Source organism: Colias philodice, chromosome 10, assembly GCF_061535455.1.
Source record: "Colias philodice isolate Cphi_HAF_F1 chromosome 10, ilColPhil1 Martin Lab GWU primary, whole genome shotgun sequence".
NCBI lineage: Eukaryota > Metazoa > Arthropoda > Insecta > Lepidoptera > Pieridae > Colias > Colias philodice.
In genome coordinates, this window is record NC_143095.1 from 1,995,051 (window position 1) to 2,010,030 (window position 14,980).

The window sequence follows — 14,980 nt, forward strand, 5'->3', positions numbered from 1 at the left end:
GTTAGAATATTAAATCAACAAAGTTTTTCTTCAGTGTGATATAAACGTACGAAGCTTGTGCTCGTTTATTATGTTTAGTGCAGAATAACCATTCCTTACATAATATTAAGATTTCGTAAGAAACTTACTATTCTGATTAGTTGAGAGTTTGGAATAAGTCCAGAGTTTAGCGTATCTCATATATTTGACCTGATTATGGCCTGAACCCTCATAGAAGGCACGTGTCCCGACAATGAGAGCAAATATGGGCTCATTATGATTTATTTCACCACTACAAAAAGGCATAGAGAAAACGAAGAAAGACGTAGGAAGAGACCATTGTTTATTTACCTTTTTTATTATGCTTAAGGTTTATGATACTCACTTTTGTTTTTACAGACAGCCAGAATCTTATTAGAATTTTTGTAAATTTGATTTTACAATCTACATTGTCCGAAACAAACAAGAAAATACTCAAAGAAAAGTAAAATGATATTCAAAGACGTGATCTGAAAAATTTATGTAGTAAAAATGAGAACATTTCTAACGGACCAGCCCATAAAGAAAATTTGTGGAAACGAGAAATTACCGTATTTTAGGGTTACAGCGGTGATGGCGTAATTCATTTTATTTTTATTGGCAACCCTGACGACAAAATCATTATGCAGCTGATATGTGGTGTGCCGTGCGAAGACCCTTTACGACAGATATAATGGGGTGAAACACGTTATTACATGACGAGTAAGTGAGTTGATTGAAATAAGATATAAAGGAAGTGAAGCTGGTACATTGCTGGTACAGCGTGTTCAATTTTGTTTACGAAATTCAATTTGAAAATATTATTACCATTTATTTTGCTTCTATCATTTTAAGTAGTTTTAAGAGCTGATAATCATTTCAGCAGTTTTCAAGTAATTAATAATCTTGATTAAAATCTCATACCTTGTCCGTAACTCTTATAATAGAGCTAGAAGCATAAAAGTTCTCGGATAAAGATGCTCGAATTTTGGGCAAAACAAGCTGAATAATTAATTAGATTCCCACCACCAGTAATTAACTCAATACAATTAAGTCCGAGCGCGTTGATGAAATGATAAATAAATTCAGTTTACGTTAGGGATAGTCCAAAGTTCAGTAGCTTGTGATCAGAGCGGGTCTTCAGAGACCAGACCTCGTAAATTAACTTATTCTTACTCTGTATGCAGACTGTTGCTTCGTAACACCCTACCCTTTGTATAAGAAACAAGAAAGTACTATTATATTAACGGAATGTATAAGCTAGATGGTACATAGTAACAAGACTTTGTGGGTAACCTCAAAACGCTCGTCACAGCTGAATCAGCAATTTTGCGGTAAATCTTTGAGCTTTAAAGTCGTAGGCTTCGTAGGGGTAATAAACAGATGGTCCTATACAGAAACCTCATATTATCGTACTAGCTTTCCGCCTGCGGCTTCGCCCGCGTTTTCAAAAAAAAACCCGCATAGTTCCCGTTCCCGTGGGATTTCCGGGATAAAACCTAGCCTATGTCACTCAGAAAATATGATGTAGCTTTCCAACAGTGAAAGAATTTTTCAAATCTGCCAAGTAGTTTCGGAGCCTATTCAATTCATACAAACAAACAAACAAACAAAAAATCAAACCTTTCCTCTTTATAATATTTGTATAGATGTATCTTGTATGAAGAAGGATTGTAACGGAAAAAGCTTAGCTCTATTGCAAATAGCATTTAGTCTCCGTTCGCAAGTAGATAGCGGTGGTTTGGTATTTCTTTTTGTTGTTTTTATTTATTTTCTCGATTTCTTTTATTTTCTAAATTTTTGCAAGAGCTCTTCGCTATCGAAGATACAACCGTACTATATTCTCAATTATTGTGATTCCATGATACGTGAATGTATTGCATTGTAGGTATGTATCATTTTTAAATTTTTAATCACGCGCGATTCTTTCTTTTGTAAATATTTTTTGTTTAACGCTAAACGCTATCGTTTAAAAATGATAACGTTGTATACTTTTAATATAAACTTAATTATAATTAATAATCAATCGCGCTAATATAATAATAATCCATGTAGACTCCTCCAATTTACCTGAACGCTGTCAACAATCAAACAGGATTTGACCGGTCCGTACTCCGTCCTAACCGCCTAACGCGTTCTTAAAAACCCCACAGAAGTGGTGATAAAGTCGCGGTATAACGCCACTTGCTCCAAGAGGTGGGGGAGTCGGCGCGCGCCGCTCGATAAATCGATGCTGCTAATACAATGCCGTGCGACGCGACGGCCTTGGCGCTGCAGCCTGCAAGACACACCTCCGCCCTACTCCCAAGTTCATTGCCAACTCGCCTATCCTGACACATAAATTATAAAGCTTTCAGTCCACTTATTCGTGATTTACTACGCGGAACACGTGTAGTTTTTCAAGCTACGCCGCGCTGGTTATATAAATTTATAAATATAAATTTATAAAGAATAGAAAAAATTCGATCACGAGGTGGGACTCGAACCCGCATCCTTTCGCGCCATTCCGGGGCGGATGCCTGACCAATTCAGCCACTCGTTACTACGCTGGTTATTCTTACGTGCTGTGTTTATGTTAATATAGCGATTAAATTGAACGTAGGAATTTATTTAGAATCATCACATCATAATATGGCTTATTAGTACTGTGAATGATTAAGTAGGTAATTTTTTTAACAGTCTTAGGTAGAGATTTTATTTGATGTTTCTCTTTAATGTAATTTGTAGTTAATGGACAGCTAATTTGTACCTAGATACGATCGAAAAAATATACTTTTTATGAAATTAAATAAACATGGTTGATTAGGTAACAGTGTAGATAACGATAGACAAGATGTTATGTGATAACTATTCAAGATAAAACAATATGACGAGCCAAGGTTCAAGGGTAAAACTGTGATGTAAAGATGCTCTATGAACTCTACTTCTAACAATCTTCGTCTTTATATGACTAAACAGTCTAAAGTGACTTAAAATCTTAGAAAAAATAAGTTACATTTAATTTTATAATGCTTATTTTATAATTTAATATAAAATAGAATAACAGATTTTATGCAGTTATAAATAAAAAAATTAAGACTTTTATAACACGATAAAGTGTATAAATCAAATTAAAGTATGTTTAAAAATTTATTAACTAGTGGTTGAATGAAATCTGGATGAATTCGGAAGTATACAACAGATGAGACTAAAATGTTCAAAAATATTTTAATTAAGTAACGTGTACGTGGAACTCGAGTAATTTGCTCTTTTGCTTGTTAATTATTAATTAACGCGATGTCCCTCAATCAAATGCAGAATGTAACGTAAAGCAGTATTAATACAACTATTATATTCATAGGAATATGAATGTTATTTGATACAAAGCGCTTGTAATATATAGTTTAATATCCATATCAAATGTATACGTAATAGTACGGAGTGTATATTACTTCCATGTTATTATATCGTATTATAGAATTGATTGATCTATTATTGTTGTGTTAATGTTTGATTAATTCTAATAAAGTTTTATACATTGGTGATGGTGTTTTTTTTTATCTGTACCATTCTGACTTGACAGTGGGTGAAGATTATGAAATAATTATTCTATTAATTTTATCTCTAAATATCAGATAGATATTTCAATAAAATAATCGTATTATTAACTATAGCTACTCCGGTAATACCTACTTAGGTACTTGAAGATGAGTGAAAGAAAGCTTATATAAGTATCCAAGTAGCTTCTGAAGCCCTGAGTAATTACGCAAAGACCTATAATAATGAATACATAGTTATTCTCTAACAAATATATAAAGATTTAGTACTATGATGTACGAAAGACGTTTATATAGGCTAATAAATAGATCAATAAATAAGAGGAAACAAACAACAAACAACATGCTAAGAACTCCAATGTCGGTTAACTTTGTTGGCTGCGTATCTTCGTACCACACACACAGTGCCTAATTTAATATAGAAATAAAAAAGGAGTATAATATGTATATTTTACAAGTGGTGAAGTATATTATGTTATCAATTATCATGTTTCTATTCGTAACCTGCTGTTGAATTTTCGCGTAAATTAAGAAAGAGCTCGACAGTGTAATCGAGTTTAATGACTACACTTTAATTTTAATTTAATACTTAAACTTTATTAGGATATTTACTTAGGATTTAAACATATTTATTTTATATAAAAATAAATATGTTTAAATCCAAAATTTCAATTTTACCGATTGTGGTTACACACAGAAAAATTACAGACGAACGTCTATTAGCAACAGAGACACAGTGGATCATAAAAAAAAAGAAATACTTCACATATTTACCCAGTTCTAAAAACTCTCCTCGTGGCTCGTGTGTCACGATTTCCTGACAAGCTCACAGTGACTCAAAGGTCCCATAAGGCAAATTCATGCGTCTTGAAATCCTAAACGATTTACGCCGGGCCTTCCAATGTAGTCTGGAGTGTATCGATCGGAGTAAGGAGCGGTTTCGCGGAAAACAGTTTGTGCTATAAGTTTTATTATTCTTTAGATACAAAGAAAAATGCTAGAAAGTTTTAAAATCTTTAAGATGTATAATAAATGTAGGTTAGTGGAAACACTGATCTTGTACTTATACAATTGTTACAGTGATGGACTTAATAAAATATTTCCATTATGTTTTCAATATAATTCAATGTATACCTACTATAGTTTTGATTATATCTTTTAGATATCTCAATTTTGGCCGTTTTAACACTAACATTAATTACTCTAAATGGATTTGAAGTCATTTTGTAGAAAATATGTAATATTTACCAACCAACGCTAAATAAGATTAACCTAAACCTAAATTCAGGATACAATTAAGAGAGATTACATAATTGAAGCTCATTTCTGTTACTAAACCACGAAAATTTCTCAATTGTGTACGGGTAAGTACATGATTAGCCTACTGTTTCTTCAAACAATGAGTTTTCTTTTTGTTCTCTTGAAGACTGTATTAAGGACCCTCAGTCGTTATGCGAACGTATTACTAGAAAGGTTGATTTAATATAAATATAATACGAAGACTTATTTCTGAAAATATACATATTATAATATCACATATCAGTAGCAGTAAAATAGAAAAAGAAGGATTACCATCAGCTCTATTGCTCGTTCAAAATACAAAAAATGAAAAAAATAATATCTCATCACATAGCTATATAAAAAATGCATTTTCCTGGACTCTTGGACATCAGTTTTATAAATTTTCTTTTTTCATTCTTATTAAGCAATTGACTTCTTTTCCTCGACATATCATCAGTAATTATTATTTTTTTGCTTCAATAAAATACTTAATATACCATTTATGATCTAGTTCTATTTCTGAATATTATATCACAATGACTGGCGCAGTAACCTCCCTGTTCCAAGCTTTACTCTATTTTTACCCAAGTATTGATTAGTTTCCCTAAGTAGATTGAATGCCCTTTGCACATTATGTTTCTAATAAACCAATCACGAATACGATACAATCAACTGAATGTTTATTTCTTGTAAACCAATATGAACTACCTTCCTTTGGCACTGACAAAATGGTAGAGTTTAAACAAAAAATTAAAACCCCTATAAAACGATCCCTGTACTTGATCAATACTGCAACCAACTACATTTTATAACTATCTTTTTTGTTTGTGAAGTCCCGTGGCCCCGTGGGGTAAGGGGCAGATGCATTATCCATCAGCCTTCGGTGTCCTGCCAGACCGAGACATTTTTTTCTTCGTCTCCACCGGGAATCGAATCCAGGACCCCTCGGTTCTACGCGCACGCGTCAACCACTGTACCAAGGAGGCGGTCAAATAAGATTTATAACTATCTTACAGTTACAATTATAAATAACATACATGCCAGGATAATATAAATCAATATTGAAACTAATGACTTCTTTCTTTCTTTTTATTTAGATTAAATATCATGATAATAAAAAGACCGAATACTAATTCAATTTATCAACGTCACATTATTTTCCTGAGGGCCGGTTTGAGGTTATATAATAATTATTAATTTTACAATGCCCGACATAATAGTTTGTTTTTGATTTTTCTTAAATATTATTTTTCATTAATTTTATCTACGTCAATGTTTAAATAAATAAAATATTTAATAGGTATTCTAGCTACTAGATTATTCAATAACCTTTCTGGCTCAACGTCCAATCATATTAAATAATCATATAAAGATTATAAGAAATCAATTCCATACAATCCTTCCTTAAATTCAAAACGTCACTTACATACAAATACCCTAATACAAAATATAGGTTACAGTCCCAAAGTAACAATAACTTCGTAATCATCTAATGCAAACATAAAATAAATTATTTAACCACACATCTAATGTCTTGCCAGCTCATTAACAAGCAACAAAGGTTCCAAGTGTTCCCCAAGTCCCCAAACAATTTTAATTGAACTTTATTATTCTGCTTTCCTTTCTCCACATACAGAGTTTAATAGAACGAATTACAAATTCTATAACACGTAATAATTTGTTCTGTTATTTAATTATAAATAAAATTATTAAATTTACAGCTCCAAGTTTCCAATTCGGTTAATGTGTATTAAAATTGTATACCTCTATTCTAGAGGTAGAAGCGAGGACATGACGTCATAAACTCGAACGCTACTAAATTATTCTATAGATCTTGTAGTTTGAAACTAAAAATTAAATTTTCAGGTCAGGTTCTGGGGCACAAAGGCTTGTATGCCGTTGAAATAACCTATTTGCATATAGATAATGTATAATAAGCTGACTTAAAATACGTCCTTAGGTATTCCTGTAGGTGATTCAAATATGTCCTTATTTATATACCGCTCGAAATAGAAACAAGGTCGATATATAATGGGGAGATTTATGGCATGTGAAAGTATATGTGCTGTAAAACTTGGAACAATAATGGCTGTTTCATAATTATTAGATATTAAAGAGTACAAATAAAACTAATATGGCTAATGTATTATGAGTTCCAAATGAGGCTTAAAAAGAAGTCAGTTTTTCATGTTTACAAAAAAAAACATCTTTTTTCGTTTCAGTATAATCGTCACCATTGAAGTTTGCATCGACTTGAATGAATTTGTGGAAAAATGTATATTGTTGAATAGGTAGAAATAATAAAAGGAGGAGCGTTTCTTTGGTCATTAATATTTGGCAATATAAATTGGCAATTGAAGAGACAAAAATAGGGAATGCTTCTGTGTTGCTTTCACAGAAAGTTCAAGACGTTTTAACCTTAATTACAACGTCAAGCTGAAAGACCAAATCAGTACAGATTACGGTTAAAATAGACTGTTATGCCTCTGAGGGTTAGAAAATGTGTCCAATGCATTTAACGGTACGATAAAAGTAACGGTTAAAATGTAGACTGTTCAGAAAATTAATCATTATAAAGTTTAGTAAAATATTGGAAGTAAAATAGGACTTTAGTACCTAATGAAGTGGTAGGTAATAAAATTGAAGGACCAACTTCGCATAATAAAAACATTAAGGCCTTGAAAGTTTATTTAACGTATTATATTTCAGCCCTTTGTACGATAAGAAACAACCATTGTGTAATATATTTACATCAAAGGCCTTAGTGACAACTGTTTAATATTAACCTTAGTTTTTTTTCCTTAATTTCAGCCTTTAATAGGTTTATAGGCTGAAGCTAACCCTGAAATAACCCAATTTTTAAATAACACGCTTAATTAGTAGAAATAGAAACGTTGATTGCGATCACACGAAAGAAAATGCAAAACATTCGCTACACGTGGTTTAATTACAGCTCATAAAACAATAAAGGAAAGTTATGGGTTTATAATTAGTACTTTATTCTAGAAAAATCAAGATGACCTCGAAATTGTTACTGTTAATACTTCTTTTGTTTATAACTTGACTTGTGTTAGTGGAAACAGTGTAGCTTCGAATGAGTGGTGGTGCTTAGTCACGCAATAATGTCACTTGCCCTTACTCCAATACACTTTTAGCTTTTTAGATTACTTAAGACAATGTCACGCTCGTAAATTCGATAGTAAATACGGTTGAAATAATCTATTTTATTTTGTTTTCAGGTTTTTTTATCTAGTAGCTGATAGCGCAAGTCTGCGATAAATGTAAATTCTTTTTATAAAGAAACATTTAGCAAATGAAAGAAAGTCACAGTAGATGTACTGACATAAAAATTGATAATAAATTAAAGCCACTGAATTCTAAAATGATTTGTAAAAATCTAGCATGTAAGGTTATAAAGTATTGGCCACAAGGGAACACCAGGGTAAAAATAAATTAATCGTTTGGTAGCATATTCATTTGTAAGGTCAGGATAACGATAAAATAATCAAAGTCGGTAACATTACTACTAACTATGTGAGGGAAGTCGGATATCGATCAGACAATATTCACGCGTAGGACACAATTGCTGAATGCCCCCTCGTATTATTATTCTTTAACTCGAAAGTATATGGATAAATGTATGTTTGTTAATTTGTCACCCCAAAACAGCTGATGAATCTGAATACAATTTATAACAGAGGTAGAGTCTAGGTTCATAGGTTACTTTCTAGGTGGTACCTACCTACCACGCTAGTAAAACCAAACTACAATACGCAGTCGCGTACAAATGATAATAATACCTACACAAGAGCAATTTACCAGAATTTAAGAATTATGTATGGATAAATAAAACGACAACGGAATTTTCATATTTGTTTCCATAATAATGTGTGACCCAACTTTTAATAGAATCAAGTTCAAAATGTATTATTATGTCACCATCGTCCATAAAAGAATTGCATAAAATTGGTATACCTTTGTAACCGTCTAAACTTTGACCTTAGTAATATTAATTATGCAGCCGACCCGACTTGCTCATGAATTTCAGGTCACGACATTTCAACTTCAAAATTCGTCGCAAATGATACGGTTCAATATTTTTCTTCTAACTATATACCTATACTGTTATTGTAATCTTCGTTTTGCATAATGTCTCTCTTTTTTTTCTTTTTTGAATTTGCAATCATTTTTATTGAAACTATCCTGTATTGGACAGTTATTTTAATTATTTGATTTATTCATTAGCTTTCATAAAAAATAATAAGATTTTCAGCAAACACTATCTACTCGTCGCTAAAATAATAATGAGATAGAGTTTAATGTAGAGTACAGCGATTAGTCAATCTGTTAATTTTATCAAATGTATTGGTTTAAAAATAAAGCCATAGGCATCTTTCAAGCACAACAAAAAGTTCGACACACGAAAGACTGAAAATTCGAAAAGTAGCGATAGCAAGTAGTAATTTCCAATAACAAACTCCGACTATGGATTGATAAGTATTGTACTTAATTATAATTCAGAGCACTCCAACATAATAACAATATCAATATTATTAGTTGAATATATTAAATCACACCCACACAGCTATTTAGATGTTACATAAACACACTTATTTTTGTTGTGACCTACTCCACTAATAGTTTCAGATTTAGGTCTATTGAGTTTGTCGAAACACAACTTATTAAAGCACTAGCTGCGCCCCGCGGTTTTACCCGCACTGCTCCGCTCCTGTTGGTCTTCGCGTTATGATATATAGTATATAAGCCTTCCTCGATAAATGATCCATCTAAAACCGAAAGAATTTTCCAAATCTTACCAGTTCCTGAGATTAGCGCGTTCAAACAAACAAACTCTTCAGCTTTATTATTAAGTATGTGTCCAAATTTAGATTGCTTTTATTAACCAAGTTACTCAATATCTAACTTATTGCTTCAAAAGCCTGTCAAAATTAGATTGCTTTGAAGTTATAAGTATATACGAATATTATTCACTGACCTTTAATCAAAGGCAGGAAATTAAGTCTCCGAATAAATAGTTTGTAAGGCTTATAATACACTTTATAACCCGCCCCGGTTGACCCGTGCTGTAATAAAAAATAAAATTTAGCCTTTGTCAAATTGATTTACTTTTAGGAATCACTAAATAGTATAAAACAAAGTCGCTTTTTCCGTCCCTATGTCCCTATCACCTATGTATGCTTAAACATTTAAAACTACGCAACGGATTTTGATGTGTTTTTTTTATAGATAGAGTGTTTCAAGAGGAAGGTTTTGGTATATATATAATTAATTAGGCTTCAGGCACAGCGGGCGAAGCCGCGGGCGGAAAACTAGTTTTCAATAATTTTTTAAGATATTCCTAAGTTTCAGAGCTTCATCTGTACATTCAAATATAATTAAATTAAATAATAAAATGTGTATTTTTTACACCGCACCATATTGTCAATACGGCTCATTATAATTATGAAGTATCACGATCAAACTTCAACCCACGATGTCTTTCAAAAATTATCTAGAATCTTGAGAGCATTCAGGTATAATTAAGTGTAAATAGACTTAATATCTATAAGAAAGTTGTCTAGTCGATAATGACATTGACAATCTATTTAATATCTACCTACGTTTTAGTTAGTTTTTATGCGGGTATGAGATTACAAAAAGTAACCTGCAATTGAAAAGCAACTTCAAAATAGTAGTAGAAGTAGTAAAATAGAAGTATTTTAATAGTTCCTAACCTATCGTCTTTTAGTGATGGATGATCATAAGAATTAAGACTAGGTATAAAAAATACGGAATAAAAACCTTTTGCCTGTTAATATTAAAAATATTAGATAAGCTCTTCTTTACTATAACAGTAGACTGACAGAAAGACAGATTTTAAGAATCTATAACTCAAGACTTAACGAAATATTTAGATTATTATCTTTTGTGTAGATCAAACAAGTGCTGTAAAATTTGTAAATGAATTTGTAGCCGCAATATCCGGCGTCTGAACCAAAGGTCTACTTTGAATAGAAGCTTGCCAAAAACGTCAACAGGTAAAATTTAAATAACCACTAATTCATGCAATCTATTTACTTTTATTAATATACCCAGAACATAATAATCATAAATTCCTTACGAAAACCAAATATTAGAAAATACTTATAAGCAAATAAAATTATTAAAATATCACAGTAATAATTCATTAGTAAAGCAATTTTGACACGTACTTAACGTGATAGTCTAAAGCCAAGTTGTAAATAAATATTCAGTACACGGTTGAAGGGTAGTGACTGTCCTCAGAGGGAAATTAACAATGATTTATGAGTTTTCACGAACCCTAGGGCTTTGTCACAATATACAGATACAACCAGTAGGGAAACTTCATACAACACGTTCGAAATGGCTCACGCACACAAGTAAGCGTGTTTACAAGAATCGTAAGGGTATTCTTATATCTGTCGATTGTGCGATTACGAGTGCCCTTACGATTCTCGTAAACATGCTTGCTTGTGTGCGTGAGCCATTTCGAACGTGTTTTATGAAGTTTCCCTACTGTTTGTATCTGTATATTGTGGCTTTATCGAGTATTATAATATGTGTGAAGCCAAAATGATTTAGCTGTTATATGTGAAATCATAACAATTATGTCAACACGCCGCGAGCATTCGTGAAATGGGATTAAAGAGAAATTCTTAATGTAAAACGAGATCTGTTTCAGTGTGGGATGGAATTTTAACCTCATTTTTGAGATGTTATTTTTGGTTAACTGTTGTTTTTCTTTTGCAAGGGCTGTTGTGTTTGTTCTTTACATTCGGGACTTGTTATTTGTGAACCTTACAAATATTTTCTTAGAATATAAAAAAAAATTACAACAGCTTCACAATTACTATCTATCTGTAGGAAATACTGTGAAAAAATAAAGTATGTGATACATGTAGTGAAAATAAATAATGTAGGTGGGGTAATAAGAAACTTAGTTTACACGGAAAATAGCTGTTGCATGATAAATTACGAGCAAAGTCGCGGTAAGAAAGCTAATAGGTACATATTTAATACATAGTAAGTATCTACTTACATAACAATTTTGAAAACATTATTCAACGTATAAAATCAGTTAAACAATTTCCTAACAAAATATCATCACACCTCAAATTTGTTAATTTTCCTATTATATATTTTCCGTAGCAACAAAAGGAAAATAAGGGAAAAATGAAATCCCGTGAAAGGCTTAAGGCGCTCAAGCGAACCGCCTCACCTTTTGTTAAATCATAGCAGTATAAGTGCCTCATATAATTAGTAGCTCAGTACATAATGTCGCAGTTTTAACTTAAATTATTATGATGTTTACTTTGGTTTTGTTATGGATTTTAAAGTGACTTTGAATTAACCACGATTTTAGGTTAGCGGTAGCATTATTATACGAACTTTCACGTCAGGCAACGATTTTGGTATCATTGAATCTTCCCAAAGAAGTTTCACTTCTGACACGTATGCTCGCCACACACGCTTTTTTTATAAGACGTTTACACAGTCTTCATATCCTTACTTGATCAGTAACAATTGTAATTATTAATGTTTCTCTCTTATTTTATAATAATACTAGCGGTCCGCCCCGGCTTCGCCCGTGGTACATGTTTCGCAATAAAAGGTAGCCTATGTCCTTTCTCGGGTATCAAAATATCTCCATACCAAATTTCATGCAAATTGGTTCAGTAGTTTAGGCGTGATTGAGTAACAGACAGACAGACAGAGTTACTTTCGCATTTATAATATTAGTATGGATTCAACATATTTAAAATATAATAAAGTCTAAAAATAAAATAGTGTAGATTCAATATTAGTTAATTTTGATGTCTTGTCGAGCTTGTTAACGTAAAAGATTATTGTGTTATATTTGAGATGCCATTTTCTGTAAGAAAGTGTGTTGTTTGATTATATTTAGATAAGTAATTAATTTTCGTATTAAAGTAATCCTGTTTGCGATAAGTGGTCAAGACTAAAATAAGATAGAAATTACCCTAATTATGTTCAACAATAGCTCTCACCAAGCATATTACTGCCCGTTAAGATTATAATTATTGTGGAAAAGGTCACGAAATCATAAGAATTACTTGATTAAAATCATATTTAATATTCCGCCATTTTTTTAGTAGAAGCTTTTGAGACTTAATAAAATGACTAAACATTTGTAATGTATGAGATGTAATTTAATATCTTATATAATAAATAAAGTATTTTGTTATATATAACACTAGCGGTCCGCCCCGGCTTCGCCCGTGGTACATATTTCGCAATAAAAGGTAGCCTATGTTCTTTCTCAGGGTTTGTAAAGATTGTCTGTGCCAAATTTCATCAAAATCGGTTGAGAGGTTTATGCGTGAAAACCATACATACATACATACATAATTACAAACTTTTCCTCTTTATAATATTAGTATAGATTACGATTGTACCATACCTAATGTAATGTATATTGCAACATCAAATAAAAACAAAAATGGAACGGCGAAGCAAGAGTCCAAAATAATAAATCCTGCATTTTCTACCCGAATAATGTTTGTAACGTACAATCTAGTTAACTTATTTTTAAAATCGTTTATCCGGCAGAAAGTGTTTCATATTTTTCATGCATAGCTGCAATTTATAAAACTGCAGGACAGTATAATTCTCATTTCAGATATAAGCCATAAATTTTCATATAACCTAGTACTGATCAGACAACAGATCATTAGCGGTTGCTGAAAATATAGAAAAACAAGAAGTACAAGAAATGTAGGGACAACCTATATCCATTTGGGATAATTATATAAGCAGCTCTATGATATGCTCTACTTCTCTACATGTAGCAGGCCCAATAACAATTTCTATTATCGAAATACATTAGAGTCAATACTCTATAATATGCTCTATTACTCTACATCCCCATACCAATTTATATTATCCCAATACATTAGAGTCAATAATGAAGGAAACATTTTACTCTAACATTCCATTAAGGAATAAATGCATTCCATTCATTCCGAGGGTCCATGCTACACATATTTGAGCGAATTACTTCGTCCTACGATTAATCAAGAAATAAGAAGGATATCACATATTATTATTCATTTATATGAAAACTTCTGGAGCAATGTGAAGGTTAAGTTGTAAACAAATATACCTAGCTGCTTAACATTGTAATATAATTGCAATCAAATTTTAGTCCCACTAAGATATTATTAGGTAGAGTTTTGTTTCATTTTCTTTTCCTTTTTTTACGAATTTAATCTTCTGTTGCATATATTTGAACCTATTCTGTACCAGATTTATACCAGCAGAAGGAAAGGCAATTCTTTTGGAACACTACACATACGTCTAACGTGCAGTCAATATAGAGAGTTTTAATATGTCGTGGGATAACAGCAGCTGCAGTCTGCTCATGACGTTATAGACGTTATCCCTATGCATGCTTTATTGGACCATATTAAAAAGGAGAAATATTGTTATACACCCGATGTATGATAGCATTATTATCACTATTCAATTCCTGTGAAAAAACTACTATAGTTTAAAAATGTTATATGTTCAATTTTCAATGATACTATAGAAACTATATTAGCATAGACTGGTATATAACCTGATACTGACAGCTCAAATACGTAACTATTAAGCATTCATGACGTTATACGACTCGTAAATGGGTTTTGATGAGAAGGTAGGATAGGGAAAGAGAAGTACATGATGTTACAGAATTGAAAATATACAGGGCGTTAAGGAAATATGATTTATAATATGAAAAAATTATCCGAGCGACGCTTTGAATTGGAGTGTCATTAGTTGCATAATGACTAGGGTTGTACGGACGTCGATAAATTAATACGGTAAAATGTTTGCTATTTTTTTAAGTAAAACGGAAATGTAGAGATGAGCCGCGAGTACTGTACCTATATTACTTGGACATTTGAATATTGTTTTTCTTATAAGTGTACGCGTCTTTAATATATTATGGAACAAATAAATGCGTTGCTGATCCTTTTAGAAGGATCCTCACTTTCATTGTAAAAGCTAAAACCATACTACCCCTAACGACTCAGAGTAACTCTACATATCAATTTCAATCGCAGATCAATAAAAAACATGGTGGACCGATATGCGTGTAATGTCAATTTGACAGTCAAGACGCTAAAACTCCAAATGACATA

General features: G+C 31.9%; 2 protein-coding genes across 2 annotated transcripts in view; both read right to left on the minus strand.

The window, feature by feature from the left end:
- The window catches only part of LOC149485034 (uncharacterized), a 234,126-nt gene that overhangs the window by 52,766 nt on the left and 166,380 nt on the right, over nt 1-14,980 (minus strand). The window lies entirely within an intron of this gene.
- Nucleotides 1-14,980, minus strand: part of LOC149485036 (acetylcholinesterase-like) — a 38,468-nt gene that overhangs the window by 22,668 nt on the left and 820 nt on the right. The window lies entirely within an intron of this gene.